The sequence below is a fragment of the Theropithecus gelada genome, chromosome 18, assembly GCF_003255815.1.
Source record: "Theropithecus gelada isolate Dixy chromosome 18, Tgel_1.0, whole genome shotgun sequence".
Lineage (NCBI taxonomy): Eukaryota > Metazoa > Chordata > Mammalia > Primates > Cercopithecidae > Theropithecus > Theropithecus gelada.
The window spans coordinates 33,000,174-33,016,628 of record NC_037686.1 but is presented as its reverse complement, the minus strand read 5'-3'; positions in this window follow the sequence as shown (position 1 = coordinate 33,016,628).

Sequence of the window (16,455 nt, the reverse complement as noted above, 5' to 3'; positions counted from 1 at the left end):
ATTTCTTTCAGGTTAGCTTTTTATTATTTTCTTTTGCTATTAAATTTTGTGAATTTCTTATATTTTTAGATATTAACCCCTGATCATCTGTATGGTTTACAAATGTTTTTTTTTTTTTCTCCCAGTCCATAGTTCTTCCTTTTATTTTGTTGATTTTTGTTCATTGTTTCCTTGGCTGTGCAGAAGCATGTTAGTTTGATGTAGTCTTACTTGCTCGTTTTTGCGTTTATTGCTTGGGCTTTTGGTGGCATATTTAAAAATTTATTGCCAAGGCCAAAGGCAGAGAGATTTTTTCCTGTGCATTCTATGAGTTTAACAGAGCAAATCTGCTTTTTTTTTTTTTTTTTTTTGCAGTTACTAATTTTGTCAAGATGTTGCAAGATGATTTATATTCATTTGATACTCACAAAACACCTGTGAGTTAGGTATTATTAACTACATTTCTCAGGTGGGAAAAAGAAAACGAGATTCAGAAACTTTAAGTACTTGCCCAAGGTTACACAGTTAGTGCACAGCAGAGCCGGGATGAAAACCCAAGCTCGTCTGATTCAAAATCCACCTCTTTCCACCACGTCATGCTGCCTCCTCAGGTAAGACGTTGCCAAGATGTTTGCCAATGAACCTGGCAACCGCTCATGCTGGCATTCTCCCTCTCTCATCTCTACATCCTTCTGTTCCTCCATAAGGACTAAATACCCATATATTTTTGGGCTTTGTCCCAAATAACGTGGGTGAGGCCAAAGAAAATTGAAAATACATTATCTGCTCTCCAGGATTATGGATTTTATTGGCAAAGACAGGTGTCACACGTAACAGTATTTACAAAGAGTAAACGACAATAATGTGATCATGACTTGGGGCTAACTTGGTTTTGAGATAAATAGTGCCCTATTTTTTACTTGAAATTGATGTTGATGTTATGGAGATTTCCTGTATAGCAATAATGGCATGTGTCAATGTCAAAAAGTACAAGTTTCTAATTCTGGTTTTACTAGCAAAATCTCTACAATACCGTGTCTCCTAAACTTTATGGAGCACATTACTTCTGAGGGAATCCTTAAAAAATTGAATAGCATTTTGTAATGAAAATCCTAATATATTCAAGGTAAACATTATGTTAAGAAAATACTGATCACCTTGGACTGAGCTGATGAAGACGGAACCCTCTCTGGCTGCAAATACAGGAATTTAGTCACAGGCAACAAATGCAATTCACATCAAGAAACAGAATCAATGATGCAGAATCAGTACAACAACCTAGAGTGTTAGAATCTAAGGAACACAAAGTAATAAAATGACCTGAAAAAATGCTATGAAATAATTATGAATAAGATACAAATTTAGAGTTGAACTCTAAAGAAAGATAAATGTAAAGATGCTAAAATTGAAGCAAGCAATCAAGGCAAAAGCATTAATGAGAGGTGGAGAACCCTAACATTTATAATAAGCTGTAGGGTTTAAAAGCTACAAACTGGTATTCTAACACATAGCCCAGGTGCAAAAAAACAATAGGAGCATGAGCCTGAGTAGGGTAAATAAATTAGAACTGAACCCCTTGCATAAATCCTAGGGATCCGAATTCTCCCCATCATTTTGGGGAGATACTCTGTGGACACTGCATGGGGGTATTGAGATTTCTGCTTGGGAATAAAAAATTTATTTCCCAGCTACAGCAGACAACTCTCAAGCTCTTTCAGGAGATTGCCTCAACTGAAAGAGCCACTTTGACCAAATGTATACCCCTTTACTGGGCTGGCCCATCTTCAGTGTCTGAGCATAGGATTCAGGAAAAAACAAAAACCAAAAAACTGTAAAGTCATTCCACCTTCAGGGCTTCTTACAGGAGTAGGCTAGTTATCTGTTGATAATGCATAGCTTGAATTTTGCCTCTGTCCAATATTGAGTTCTCTTTCCTTTCATAGGTGTTGATTCCGAGAGCACTCAGTATGTCTCTTCCTACGGAATCCCTCCTGCAAAATATGTCTATTAGAGAGCTCAACCTAAAGGGACTCACAAGGGTACATGCAAGCTTTAATTTTACTTTTTATCTTAGAGGAAGAGGAAGAAGAAGAAGAAGAAAAAGGAGGAGGAGGAGGAAAGAGAAGAAGGAGGAGGAGGAAGAAGAAGAAGGAGGAAGAGAAGAACAAAAAAGAGGAGGAGGAGGAAGAAGAAGAGGAAGAGGAAGAAGGAGGAGGAGGTGGAGGAAGAAGAAGAGGAAGAAGAAGAGGAAGAAAAAAGAGGAAGAGGAAGCGGAAGAAGAAGAAGAAGAAGAAGAAGAAGAAGAAGAAGAAGAAGAAGGAGGAGGAGGAGGAGGAGGAGGAGGAGGAGGAGGAGGAGGAGGAGAAGAAGGCGGCGGAGGAGGAGGAGAAGGATGAGGAGGAGGTGGAGGAGGAGGAGGAGAAGGTGGAGAAGGAGAAGGAGGAGGAGCAGGAGAAGGTGGAGAAGGAGGAGGAGGAGGTAGTGGAGGAGGAGGAGCAGGAGAAGGCGGAGAAGGAGGAGGAGGAGCAGGACAAGGAGGAGAAGGTGGAGGAGAAGGAGGAGGAGAAGGTGGAGGAGGAGGAGGAGAAGGAGAAGGAGGAGAAGGAGGAGAAGAAGGAGGAGGAGGAAGAGAAGGAGAAGGAGGAAGAGAAGGAGGAGAAGAAGGAGGAGGGAAAAATAAATGATGTGAAACTGAAATCTCAGGACAAATGCATTGCATTACTTTTGGTCTGATTTCACACTATCCATTTTCAGTGAGTGAACTAAAGCTATTACATTGATCTTAAAGTTGTTCTATGATAAACTGAACCCAAGTAGATACAGGTAAGAAAGTTCTGTCAGGAAGCTTTCATATGTCAGGGCATACAGGACTTTCAAAGAATAAATAATGTCAATAAAGAAAGTTACAAAATCAAAAATTCAATATTACATGAAGGCATTAAAAAACTGACAATGTTGAATTTTATCTCAGTCTTGTATTACTAGAAAATAGCAATGGTCAAGAGATGCTTTCAGTCCTCTGTGTTCTGAGAAATGGCTAACTGGAAAGGACTACTCTGTTGTTGTGTATTCAGAGAAAAAGACCTATGCCTGTCTTTCCTCATGACTCCCACAATGTCACCCTCATTTTCTTTGAGAAGCCACTCATAAATGTATAATAACTGTTGTAACATTCTGAAAAAAAAAATCTTCAATTGTCTGGTGCAGTTTGTCTTTCGCAGTCTTGATACCATGACTCAGGTAGGCTCTGACTGTGCCTTCATAACACAATGAACTCACCTCAAGTTAATGAGGCCTCTTGTAACTCTTTTTTTGTGCTCCTGTAGGTCTAGAACTCAACAGTGAACTCAGCTCTTTTTATGCTACTGACTCTTTTGTTGGGTGATAGATAATTAATTTTGGGTCCCGATTTTTTACTTGATTTCTGGTGCCAGCATCTTTTGGCTTTATTATCTAACCATTTGGCTTTTTCTGTAAATTGATTGAAGGTTTACAGAGATCTTGTATCTATTGGTAGAAAGACAGAGAACGTGGTTTGTTAATCTTTTCAGTTTGTCTCTTTGTTTATTTTGAGATCAAATCAATTGAGAATTACATGCCTACCAGGAAGTATATATATGAATTGGTAAGTTTGTATTTCTGTGTTTATGCTTGAAAAAGGACTAATTTTAGAACTGAAGTTGTAAGTTTCCTCTCCTGTATGTTTGTATGTTTATGTGTCTCTAACATAGGCCTTCATTTTATGAGTATATAATATTTTCTCTCCTCTAAATATATTTCCAAATTTGATTATATACTCTCTGAAAAGAAGTTCTATTCTAGTAGGTATAGAAATAAATAAACACTAATGTGACTTGGAAGTTCCAAACTTCTTAAGAAATAAAAAAATAAATAAATAAAGGTTATTCTTGTAATTCAGAAATGTTTTAAAAATTCAGGTTTACATAATTTAGGCGAATCTTTGGCTAGATTAGCTTAATATGTTTTGCTTAATAATTGCAGATGTATCTTTTCTGATTTGTCAGTGTTCAATACAATATAAAAGTAGATTTTTATTTTACCTACTGATTAAATAAGCTAGTGTTACTTAATAACTAAGCATGTATTATTTATTAAGTATACTTAATAAATAAGCTAGTGTTACTTCTATGAAATGCCTAAGATTAATAAAAAGGTAAGTTTATAAAGTCACATTAAATCATTATTCATCTTTTTTCTTTATTTTTGAGACAGAGTGTTGCTCTGTCACCCAGGCTTGAGTGCAGTGGTGCGATCTTAGCTCACTGCAGCCTCTGCCTCCCCAGTGCAAGCAATTCTCCTGCCTCAGCCTCCCGAGTAGCTGGGATTACAAGTGTGTGCCAGCATGCCCAGCTAATTTTTCCATTTTTCGTAGAGACGGGATTTCTCCACATTGGCGAGTCTGGTTCCAGACTCCTGACCTCAGATGATCCGCACACCTTGGCCTCCCAAAGTGCTAGGATTACAGGCTTGAGCCACTGTGCCTGGCCAGTTTTGTAATATTTCATCTTGATGATAATTTGAAAGATTTTTGGACAACTGAAAAACTTCAAATGATACTAAATTGAGTTAGTGAAGAGATATTCATCATATACCTAGATTATGTCTAAGATAGAGTACTGAAAGTTTAATTGCTAAGCATAATTATAACTTTTGTATACAAAAACTTTTGTATACAAAAACAAATATATACTTTTTGTTTCACTTTTATATAGGGAAGATTGGCTATAGATCTTTGGGTCTGATAATGAATATGTTCATCTTGCTACCTGGAAAAGTTGTACAACAAGGGGTGTGTATAGATGTGAAAAGTTGTAGAGGGTTTGTGAAAAGGGAATTTTATTTATCATGGTCCAAGCTGTTAAAATTTGATGGTTTTATTTACAGAACTTTCAAAAGGAATTTAGTATCAAATGTTATAGTACTGAAAGCTAAAATTTGTTTTCTTCTCTGTTAAGATGGAAAAAAAGATTGGATTAGTGGCCTACCATTAATAAGGGCCTATAAAATGTATACTTTACCTTCTGTGAAATTTGTCTATACAACAAAAATTCTGTGTCTTACCAGAATAAATTTTTATGGTTTGTTTATTTTAATATATCCTTGATTATTTAAGTAAACAAAGGTTTCTCACTTAGGAAAGAATGAAAGTTATTTCAAAATAATGTTATCTCCTTTGTTTTCTTTCAAAATATTTTACTGTCATTTTGATTAAATAGGTTATAAAGTACTATTGCACAGCCATCCATCATCCTATATTAATCAAGTGTTCAAATCTCCTGACAACTTTTGATATTTTGCTTTCCTCAAATCCAGTCCTAAATGATATCTTTTGCATCTAAAACTGTCCTTCAGATATCCCAGAGGGCTCTTGGAAAATCACAAAGATTTGTTCTTTTTCCTTGTAATAAAGAGGTGCTAGAAATAATTAAGTTTTTTTGATATGTTACAATTGAGTATGGGCATTGTCAAATCAGAAGAGGTATGTAGCCTTCCCTAGGTTAAATTTGTATGAGTGAAATTATATTAATATAAATAGTTCAGAAATTGTATGCTATATGAGAAGTTTCTAGAGATTTGTCCCTGGCCATGATATCATTCTTTTTTTTCTTTTTTTTTTTTTTTAAACACAATCTCGCTGTGTCACCAGGCTGGAATGCAGTGGCACAATCTCGGCTCACTGCAACCTCTGCCTCTCGGGTGCAAGCGATTCTCCTGCCTCCGACTCCAGAGTAGCTGGGACTGTAGGTGGGTGCCACCACGCCGAGCTAATTTTTATATTTCTAGTAGAAATAGCGTTTCACCATGTTGGCCAGGATGGTCTCCATCTCTTGACCTCGTGACCATGATATCATCCTATTTATCAGTCTTGCTGTTTTTCCTGATATTAGATAAAAATGGTATAGCTATCAGTCATAAGTTGTCATTTTTAAAAATGTTAAGTTAGTCATATCTTTACTTCTTTAATGTAAATCTAGCATTTTCTAGGCCATTGGTTTTAAATTGAGGATTCACAGCAGTGACCTATTTTTATTTAATATACAGATGTTTAAGAACTACTCATCACTGAACGTCTACACTTGATGTTCTTGATAGATTCTAGAATAGTCTTAGTGTATGAATGGTATATTTGGAGCATATTATGTATCAGGATAATTTTATGTTACATTTTAATTTTTCTGTGTAAAAGTTACCTAATTTAAAAAAATTTAGACATCATATCTACTATTTTGAAAATGGGGTTAATCAACATATTTGCAGTTATTTTGCCTAAAGAATTTTTGGACTTGTTTTATCTTATTTCGCATGCCACAAAAACGAGATTTTTCTTGTCAATTCCATTACAAGTTGAGCATCCTCATTCACAAATTCAAAATTGGAAATGCTCCCAAATCTGAAACTTTTTGAGCATGGATAAGCTGCCACAAGCAGAAAATCTCACGCTTGACATCTTTGCTTTCTGATAGTTCAGTGTACACAAAGTGTTTCCTGAACTAAATTATTAAAAATATTATATAAATTACTTTCAGGCATTGTGTATAAGGTGTGTATAAAAGATAAATGAATGTTGTCATTAGATTTGGGTCCCTTCTTCAAGATATCTCATTATGCATATGCAAATATTTTAAAATCTGAAAAAATCCAAAATCTGAAACACTTCTGGTCTCAAGCATTTTGGAAAAGGAATATTCAATCTGGATCCTTGTAATGAGCTCTCATCAGAGAATTCCCTTACAAAAATAATCAATAATGAGTTTGACACAGTTATTTTAAATCATTTTTTATCTACAGATAGCTTTGTGTTTGATTGTTTTATTCTGGTTCTCTCCTGAAAGCTCTTGCAAGCTACAAGCCAGAGTGCTTCATTTGTGATAACAGCTCTCTCAGAGCACCATAGCAAAATATGCCAGATACTTGTAGGTGCAGGCTTCTAATAGCATCACTTAAACAAGTTTGAAATCTAACCAACAGACTAAGTCAGATTTTCCAGGCACCTGGTTGAGAAGCAGATGAATTCATAATGTTGCTAACTCAAGATCTAAGAGGACAGGAATTAATTACATGGGTTGAATGAAATGATGAGAGATGACTGTTCTTTTGGTTAATGTCCTATTTTTGTTATTTAATGAACTCCTCTCTTCATTTAAGCCATCCATGACTATCTCTAAGCTATCTATAATCCATAACAAATGAGTAGACTACTTTTGTACACAAAAATAAAATATTTATAGCTGATACCATTTCTCCCTATTTGATCATTTTCAGAATCATGAGAATTATAGGACAGATTTGGCAGTAGTTAAATATTTTCTTGAATACAACACAGAAATAAACTAATGAAACATTTGGAGAATGGTGAAGAATACCCTCAGTTCTGTACTCACATCACCATCCCTAACACTTTTCATTTGTATGTGGATGATTTTTTTTTAAATCTCAATCTCCTATGGCTTTTTGCCTGAAGGCATTCCCTGGCCACTGGAGTATGTCTGAACCATGCACAAAAAGCTGCAAGTGTCAAAGAATGAATAATGTCCGTGGCAAGTAGCCTTCAGTAAATATTATTAGTTGGGAGTTTGTGCATAAATGCCACGTTTTGAGATATGTTCAATAATGCCTCCCTAGAGGTCCCTAGTAGTATTGAGCCTCTGTTTCCACAGTAGTAATCTACTTATTATTTTACCCTGTATTAGTTTCCATTCTGTGTTGCTCTACTAGGGCTGCCATAACAAAGAACCACAGATTTGATTACTTAAGAAATATAAATTTATTATCTCACAATTCTGGAGGCTAGAAATCTGAGATCAAAGTGTCAGCAGGGTTGGCTTCTTCTAACGCCTTTCCAATTGGCTTTTATGTAGCTGTCTTCTTCCAGAATATTCACTTGGTCTTCCCTTTGTATGTGTCTTATCATGAGCTGAATTGTGTACTCCAAAATTCATATATTGAAGCCCTAACTCCCAGTACCTCAGAATGCGACTGCATTTGAACGTGTGACCTTTAAAAATGTGAGTACATTGAAATGAAGCTGTTATAGTGGGCTCTAATTCAATCTGACTGACGTCCTTATAAGAAGAGGGAATTTGAGCACACACAAAGACATTAGGGATGTTTGTACACTGAGAAAAGACCATGTGCAGACACAGTGAGAAGGAGGCCATCTGCAAGACAGAAAAAACAGGCCTCAGGAGAAACCAAACCTGCCAACACCTTGATCTTGGACTTCTAGCCTCCTGAACTATGAGAAAATAAATTTCTGTTGTTGAAACCAACCATCCAGCCTGAGGTATTGTGTTATGGCTGTCCTAGCAAATAACATTAGGTTGGCCCATTACTTTCAATGGCAAAAACTGCAAGTACTTTTGCACCAGCCTAATATATCTGTGTCTTAATCTCCTCTCCTTATAAGGACACTAGTCAGGTTAGATTGGAGCTCCTCCATATCATCTCATTTTGCCTTAATTATCACTTTAAAGACCCTATCTCCAAATACAGTCACATTCTGAGATACCGGGAGTTAGAACTTCAACATGACATGAATTTGCAGGAAAATCAATTCAGTCCTTAGCACTTCACTTCTGAATTTCATGCTCTCCTCTCTCCTATTTGTGTTTCCCAGGGATTATTCTCTAAGAACCCAGTTGCAATTAATGCTTTCTCTTAGACTTTGCTTTTGAGGAGTCTCAAACTAAAGCAAGTGGTTAAAAGGCCTGGGGGAGAAAAAGAAGTTTAAGACATTTTCTGAAAAATTCACAGAACAGGAGACTGGAGAGAATGAGAAAGAGGTATTTAAAAATATAGTGGTATAGAACTTTTAAAAACTAAAGGAAAACATGGGTTTTTAGATTAAGGATTACACTGAGTTCAGAGTAGAATAAACAAAAGCAATCTCTTTGTAAATTCATTTTATTAGTTATAGCATATTAAATTGCTCTATAAATAGACCCTAAAATATAAGAACTTAAACTCACAAAACCATCCAGGGAAGGTGCTCTAGAATTATGTGACAATATATGGACTCCTACTCCTGCCATTCTGTATCTCCACCTTTGCCATGGATTGCTGCCATCCATAACTAGCCAGAGGATAGGAAAGGTCAGGAGGAAGACATGGCTACTTTAAAAGCTGATTCATTGTAGAGAATTATATTCCTCAGCCACACTTAACTGCAAGGGAGGCTGGGAAACATGAACTATTTCTGCCTGGCTACAGTAACATTATAAAAGCAGGAAATAATAGATTTTGGTAGACACCAAGGATTTCTGCTTCACAACATGATGACATTACAGAATGAAAACTGCAAAGGCAAAAACCAAGACAAACCAAAAAAGAAATACTAAAAATGTATCATGTATCACAAGGAAAAACAGATTACACATCACCCCCAATTAACAATGGTTCAACTTAAAATTTTTTGACTTTATGATGGTGTGAAAGCATTAGACATTTAGTAGAAATCGTTCTTCTAGTACCCATACAACAATTCTATTTTTCAGTTTCAGTATAATCAGTGATATTCAACAGCAGATTTTCAACATTTTATTATAAAATAGGCATTATTATAAAATAGGCTTTATGTTAGATTATTTTGCCCAACTGTAGACTAGTAAGTGTTCTGAGCACATTTCCGGTTAACTACGCTAAGCTATGATGTTCAGAAGCTTAGGTATACCAAATGAAATTTTGACTTACAGTATTTTCAACTTACCAATGATTTATCAGGAAGTAACATGAGGAAACTCTGTATTTAAAAAGGGGCAGCAATTCAGTGACAAGATAATTTGTATTAAAATCAATTCTAAAAATCCTGAGTGATAATCTCACTTGTAAATTCCACACTTAATACTCAAAAGTGAAGGTAAAGCATTTATACTAATAAAGACATTATTATATTAAATATATATTACTGAAAGCACAAATGCATAGTAATAATAACAAATTTGGAAGTGATTAAACAAGTTGGATTTAAAATAGTTGAAAACAATAAATACTTTTTCTATGTAAAGAAGTTGTATGCTGTTATATTGATGGGTACTTCTTGTTTCACATGAAAGTGTTTGAATTTTTGTCAAATGATTTTCTATATTTCTTGAAGTCATTTTATAATCATTCTTTATATATCAGTATATTTTCTTATATTAAATCCCTTTTCATTCAACTTAATTCCTCTGACATCTTTTAAATATGTATCAAAAATAGATATCCAATAATCAAGAATAACATCTGATATATGTACAAATATTTGCAAATAATTTATCTCTATATTAGATTATAAGAAAACAATAAAAATTAAAACAATAAGATAGAAACCAGAAAAAAATGATAATTAATAAATTTTAAATATACTTCTACTAATACTCCAGAGTATAAAATCTCCATTAAATATCCTGGGAATAAAAGGAAAATAACAACAAAATAGTTACAAAGGGTTTTAAGATGGCTTACTAGGGGGATTAGATGCCTCTCTTCCTCCAGAATGAAGAACAAATTAGCAAGTATATAATAACACTTGAAAGACAGCATTTAAGCTAGTAAACTGGAATTCAACAGAGAAATGGGAGAAAACACTTGAGGCATGGAAAAGAGCCAGGATTGGTTAGAAGACTAGATATGCTCCCTAGTGCAGGGAAAGGGTATGTGAGAAATTCAGAGTGAACCCTTGGTGGACTCCTGCAACCTTAGCTTTAGGAGAATTCCTCAATCCTCACAGAACCTGAGCATAGTATAGGTAACTGCCTAGAGACATTGCAATGGCATTGCTCCAGAGAGAGAGAGCTTACCCTTGGTCCCACACATTTCCCAAGTCCTAAGCAATTGCACCATAGTGCCACTTTGAAAGCCCAGCACCCATCACATTTCATCCTGCCCTGGGGCCCAGCAGCCTCTAAATCTCCACATGCATGGATTCACACCAATATTTCCCCCATGTTCACACAGAGCACTGCCAGTCTCTGAGTACAATGCCAGTCGGACCCATCAGAGTGGCAGAGTACCCAGCACTCTAGCACACACAGTGTCCTGTACCCCAGGGAATGGGCAGTGCAGTACACCAGTGAGGCTGCCTTTGGGAAGAAGGGAAGCAAGATGCATGCTCCATAGAGCCTGAGAACCACTTACCCAGAATAGGTACCATAGATAGTAATCGTGCCTTCCTCAGAAGCATGGCTGCCTCGTACATACCATGAAGACAGACTCTGCTACCATACCCCACAGCTGCTGCTGTTGTCACCAAGGACTGAGGCATACACAACTGGCAGCAATCCTGTCCCATTCAGTAGCAGAGGATTAGCTTTGCTTGTAGCCATGCTGCTGCTGCTGTCACCACTGCTACCACTGCCAGGGTTGAAAGCATGCACTCCCTAGAGCCTGATAACTGCCTGCTATGACTGTAGCCATTGTCAGCAATTCCACTCTTTTCCAGCAGCAAACTCATAGCATACTTGCACATGCCCTGAGGACAGGCCCCTCCCACCCACCAACCTATCACCCTCATTGCTGCAGCCACCTGAATACTCTATCAACGGGGTCTGGTGATAATCCCACCCTGCCCAGCACAGCCAGTGCCAGAGCACACCCACTGGGGGCCTGAGGACAGGCTACTGGGCCACTGGGCCTGACATGGCCCCCACTCCCAGTACTCAAGCAAACCACCTGGGAAACTGAGAATAGTCCCACTCTGTCCACTAGTACTGGTAACTGTGCACTCTTCCTGGAGGCCTGAGGATAGGCCCAGATAACCTTCACAGATGGCATTCACATGCAAGTACTAACTAGGAGCCTGGGGATTGGCCCACTGAGATCCTCACAGCTACCACTAACACCAATGTGTGCCACTTGGAGCACAAGAGATTTCTCACCACTGTTATTGCCATCACCTATACCAAACACAATACTCAGAGAACCAAGGGCCTGCTCACCCACCTGGTCAGCCACTGCCACTGGTGGAAACCAAGCAAGCCCTCTCGAGGCCCAAGAATCACCCCCTGTGGACCTGCTAAAACCAGTTCACACATGTGCTGCATAGGGACCCCAAACCAGGTATGCTCTGCCTGCTGCTACAATCAGTGGGGCCCAAGGACTGGACTACCTGGTATCCCTATCCCGAGCAACACCTCACCACAGCCTCCAAAATCAACTGCAGCCTACACTACTATGAAACACTTCTGACACTTTTAGACACTTTTGACACTGTCTAAGCTAAAGAAATCATACAGAAACTACAGTACTGCACATAGCCGGAATCGAACCTATAGTTTCCTACCCAACAAACACCATCGATATATCTTTAGGAAAAATTCTTATGCTTCAAAAGCCAATCCAAAAAAAAACTGGAAGTGACTATTACAGCAGATGTGCAGATATCAACATAAGGACACAAGAAATATACAAAAAAAAGGGAAATATGACACCTGTAAAGGAAAACACAATACTTCAGCAACGAATTTGAATAAAAAGGAAATTTATTAACTGCTAGAAAAAGTAAAATATTAAAGAAGCTCAATGATATACAGGAGAACACAGATAAGTACAAAGAAACCAGAAAACAATTCAGAGAAGTTGACCAGATAGATAATATAAAAGAAGGACCAAACAGAAATTCTATAAGTGAAGAATTAAATGATTGAAATATAAAAATTTATTAAAGGCTGTAAACAATAGTCTAGGACAGGCAGAAGAAAGAACTCAGAGATTGAACAGAGGTCTTTTGGAATAACCCAGTTAAAATGAAGTTAAAAAAAAAAAAGAATGAACAAAACCTACATATTATGTGGTATACCAAAAAGTGACTAAATATATCAATTTCCAGAATTGTGTTCCAGAAGATGAAGAGAAGACAAATGCCATAGAAAACCTGTTTAACAGATTAATAGCTGAAAACTTTCCAAGTCTAGCAAGAGATATATACATCCAGATACAAGAACCTTTGAGATTCAGAAATTGATACAATACAAAAAGGTTTTCTCAATGGCACATCATAGTCAAAGTGTCAAAAGACAAAGAGAGAATTCTAAAATCCACAAGAGGAAAACACCCATTCATATACAAGGGAACCCCCATCAGAGTAACAGCAGATTTCTGAGCAGAAACCTTACAGGCTAGAAGAGAAGGGATGATATATTGAAAGTGCTGGGGTGGGGGGGCGGGGGGGGAGAAGAAGAAAAACACTGGTAGCCAAGAATATTATATCTAGCAAAGTTATCCTTTATCAATGAAGAAGAAATAAAGTATTTCCCAGTAAGCAAAAGCTGACCAAAAGCTGACAGCATTCATCACCATTAGACCAGCCCTACCAGAAATGCTTAAGGGAGTCCTATGCTTGGAACTGAAAAAAAAGGTATCTGCCATTAGGAAAACACAGGAAAGTATACAATTCACTGATAGAGCAAACACACACATGAGGAAAAGGAACTCAAATGTTACTACTTCAGAAAACCACCTAGCCACAATGACAACAACAGAGAAAGAGAAGAACAAAGAAAATACAAAACAACCAGAAAAAAATTAACAAAATGATAGAAATAAGTCCACCTATCAGTAGTAATCATGAATGTAAACAGTTTAAATTTTCCACCTAAAAGATATAGTCTGGCTAAAAGAAAAACAAACAAAAACATTACCTAATGATATGCTGTGTACAAGAAACTCACCTGTAAGGACACATATAAATTTAAAGGGATGAAAAAGATATTCCAAACAAAGGAAAAGAAAAAGTTACCAGGAGTAGCTATACTTATATCAGATAACACAGAATTTAATTCAAAACAGTAAAAAGAGACAAAAGGAATCATTATATAGTTATAAAGGGATTAATTCATCAAGAGGATATAACAATTATAAATACATATACACCCAATAATGAAGCACTGAGGTATATAAAGCAAATATTATTTAATCTAAATGGAGAGGTTGACTCTAATACAATAATAGTCCGGGATTTCAACACCCCACTCTCATCATTAGACAGAGCATCTAAGCATAAAATCAACAAAGAAATGTGGGATTCAAACTACACTTTAGACCAGATGAAACTAACAGATATTTAAAGAACATTTTATCCAATAGCTGCAGAAAACATATTCTTCTCATTAGCACATGGAATATTCTCCAGGATAGAACACATATCAGGCCACTAAAAAGACTCAACAAATTTAAAATATAAAAATTGCATCAAGTGTCTTGCCAGAACACAATGAAATACAACTATAAATCAATATACAGCAAACTTTCAAAATGCAACAAATACATGGAAATTTAAAAAATATGCTCCTGAATGACCTCCTCATCATTATTTCAGCAATGCAAGGATGGTTCAAGTTTATAAATCAATAAACATGAAACATCACATCAACAGAATAAAGGACAAAAAAATGATAATCTCAATAGAAAAAGAAAAACATTCAATAAAGTCCAACATTTTTTCATGATAAAAATTCTCACCAAACTAGGCATAGAAAGAACATACTTCAACATAATAACAGCTATATATGACAAACTCACAGCTAACATACTGAATGAGGAAAAACGGTAAGCCTTTCCTCTAAGAAAAGAAACAAGACAAGGATGCTCATTTTAATTACTCCTATTCAACATAGTATTTAAAATCCCAGCCAGAGCAATCAGGCAAGAGAAAGAAAAGACATCCAAATTGGAAAAGAGAAAATTAAGTTGTCCCTCTTGCAGATGACATAATCTTATATTTAGGAAAACCTAGAGGCTCCACCAAAAATCTCTTAGTTTGATAAACAAAGTCATCCGTAAAGCTGCAGGATACAAAATCAAAATACAAAAATCAATTGCATAGCTACATAACAATAATGAAATAACTGGAAAAGAAACCAAGAAGGCAATCTCATTTACAGTCACCACAAAAGGAAATCTAGGAATAAATATAAGAAGATGAAAGCCTCTACAAGGAAAATTACAAAACACTGATGAAAGAAACTGAAAAACACACAAAGAAATGTAAAGACATCCCCCGCTCATGGATTGGAAGAATTAATATCATTAAAATGCCTATACTGCTCAAAGCAATATGCAGATAAAATACAATCCCTATCAAAATGCCAACATCATTTTTCACATAATTAGAAAAAATACTTCTAAAATTTAAAAAAAATCTTGAATTGCCAAAGCAATTCTCAACAAAAAGAACAAAACTGACTTTACAGTATATTACAAAGCTATAGTAACCAAAATAGCATGATATTAACATAAAAACAGACATAAACCAATACAGCAGATTAGAGAATCCCAAAATAAATCAACATATTTACAGCCAACTGATTTTCAACAAGGTGGCCAGAAGATACATTAGGGAATGGACACCCTTTTCCATATATGCTGCTGGGAAAATGAGATATCCATATACATAATAATTCAGCTAGACTCCTATCATTCACCATAGACATAAGTCAATGTGAAATGCACTAAATTACTTAAACATAAGATCTGGAACTAAAAGTACTAGAAAAAAAATATGGAAAAAACTACAGACTATTTGTCTATGCAAAGATTTTATAGATAAGACTTCAAAGGCATGGGCAACAAAAATGAAAATATACCAATGGGACTATATTAAACTAAAAAGCTTCTGCATAGCAAAGGGAACAACCAGCAGAGTGAAGAAACAGCCTGTCAAATGGGGGACAATATTAGCCAACTATTCAACTGACAAAGGATTGATAATCAGAACATGCAACAAACACAAACAACTCAAGAAAAAATAGTAATAATTACATTAAAAAGTTTGCAAAGGATATAAATAGATTTTTCAAAAGAAGACATACAAATGGCCAACATGTATATGAAAACAATATTCAGTATCACTAATCATCAGAGCAATGCAAATCAAAACCACAATAAGATGTCATTTTACCCTAGTTAAAATGGTTATTAGTAAAAAGAAAAAAAAAAAGATGCTGGTGAAGGTGTGGAGAGAAAGAAACTTTTATACACTGATGGTGGAAATGCAAATTATTATATCCATTATGGAATAATTATGGTACAGTGATTTCTAAGAAACCAAAAAATTAGAACTACCAGATGATCCAGCAGTATCACTCCTGGGTATTTATGCTAAGGAAAAGAAATCAGTATATTAAAGGAATATCAGCACTAGCAAGTTTATTGCAGCACTATTCACAGTAGTAAAGAACCTAAGTGTCCATCAACAAATTAACATTTAAAGAAAATGTGGTATATATACACAATGAAATATTTCTTAGCCATAAAAAAAATGAAATTCTTTCATTAGCAGCAACATGGCTCGAATTAAAGGTCCTTACATTAAGTGAAATAAGCCAGGTACAGAAAAACAAATTTTGGATGTTCTTACTCTTTTGTTGGAGCTACAAAGGTTGATCTGGTAGAGAAAGATAGTAGAATTATAGAAACCAGAGGCTGGGAAGGATGTGTGGGGGTGAAAGCAGGATGAAGAGAGGTTATGTAACGTGTAAG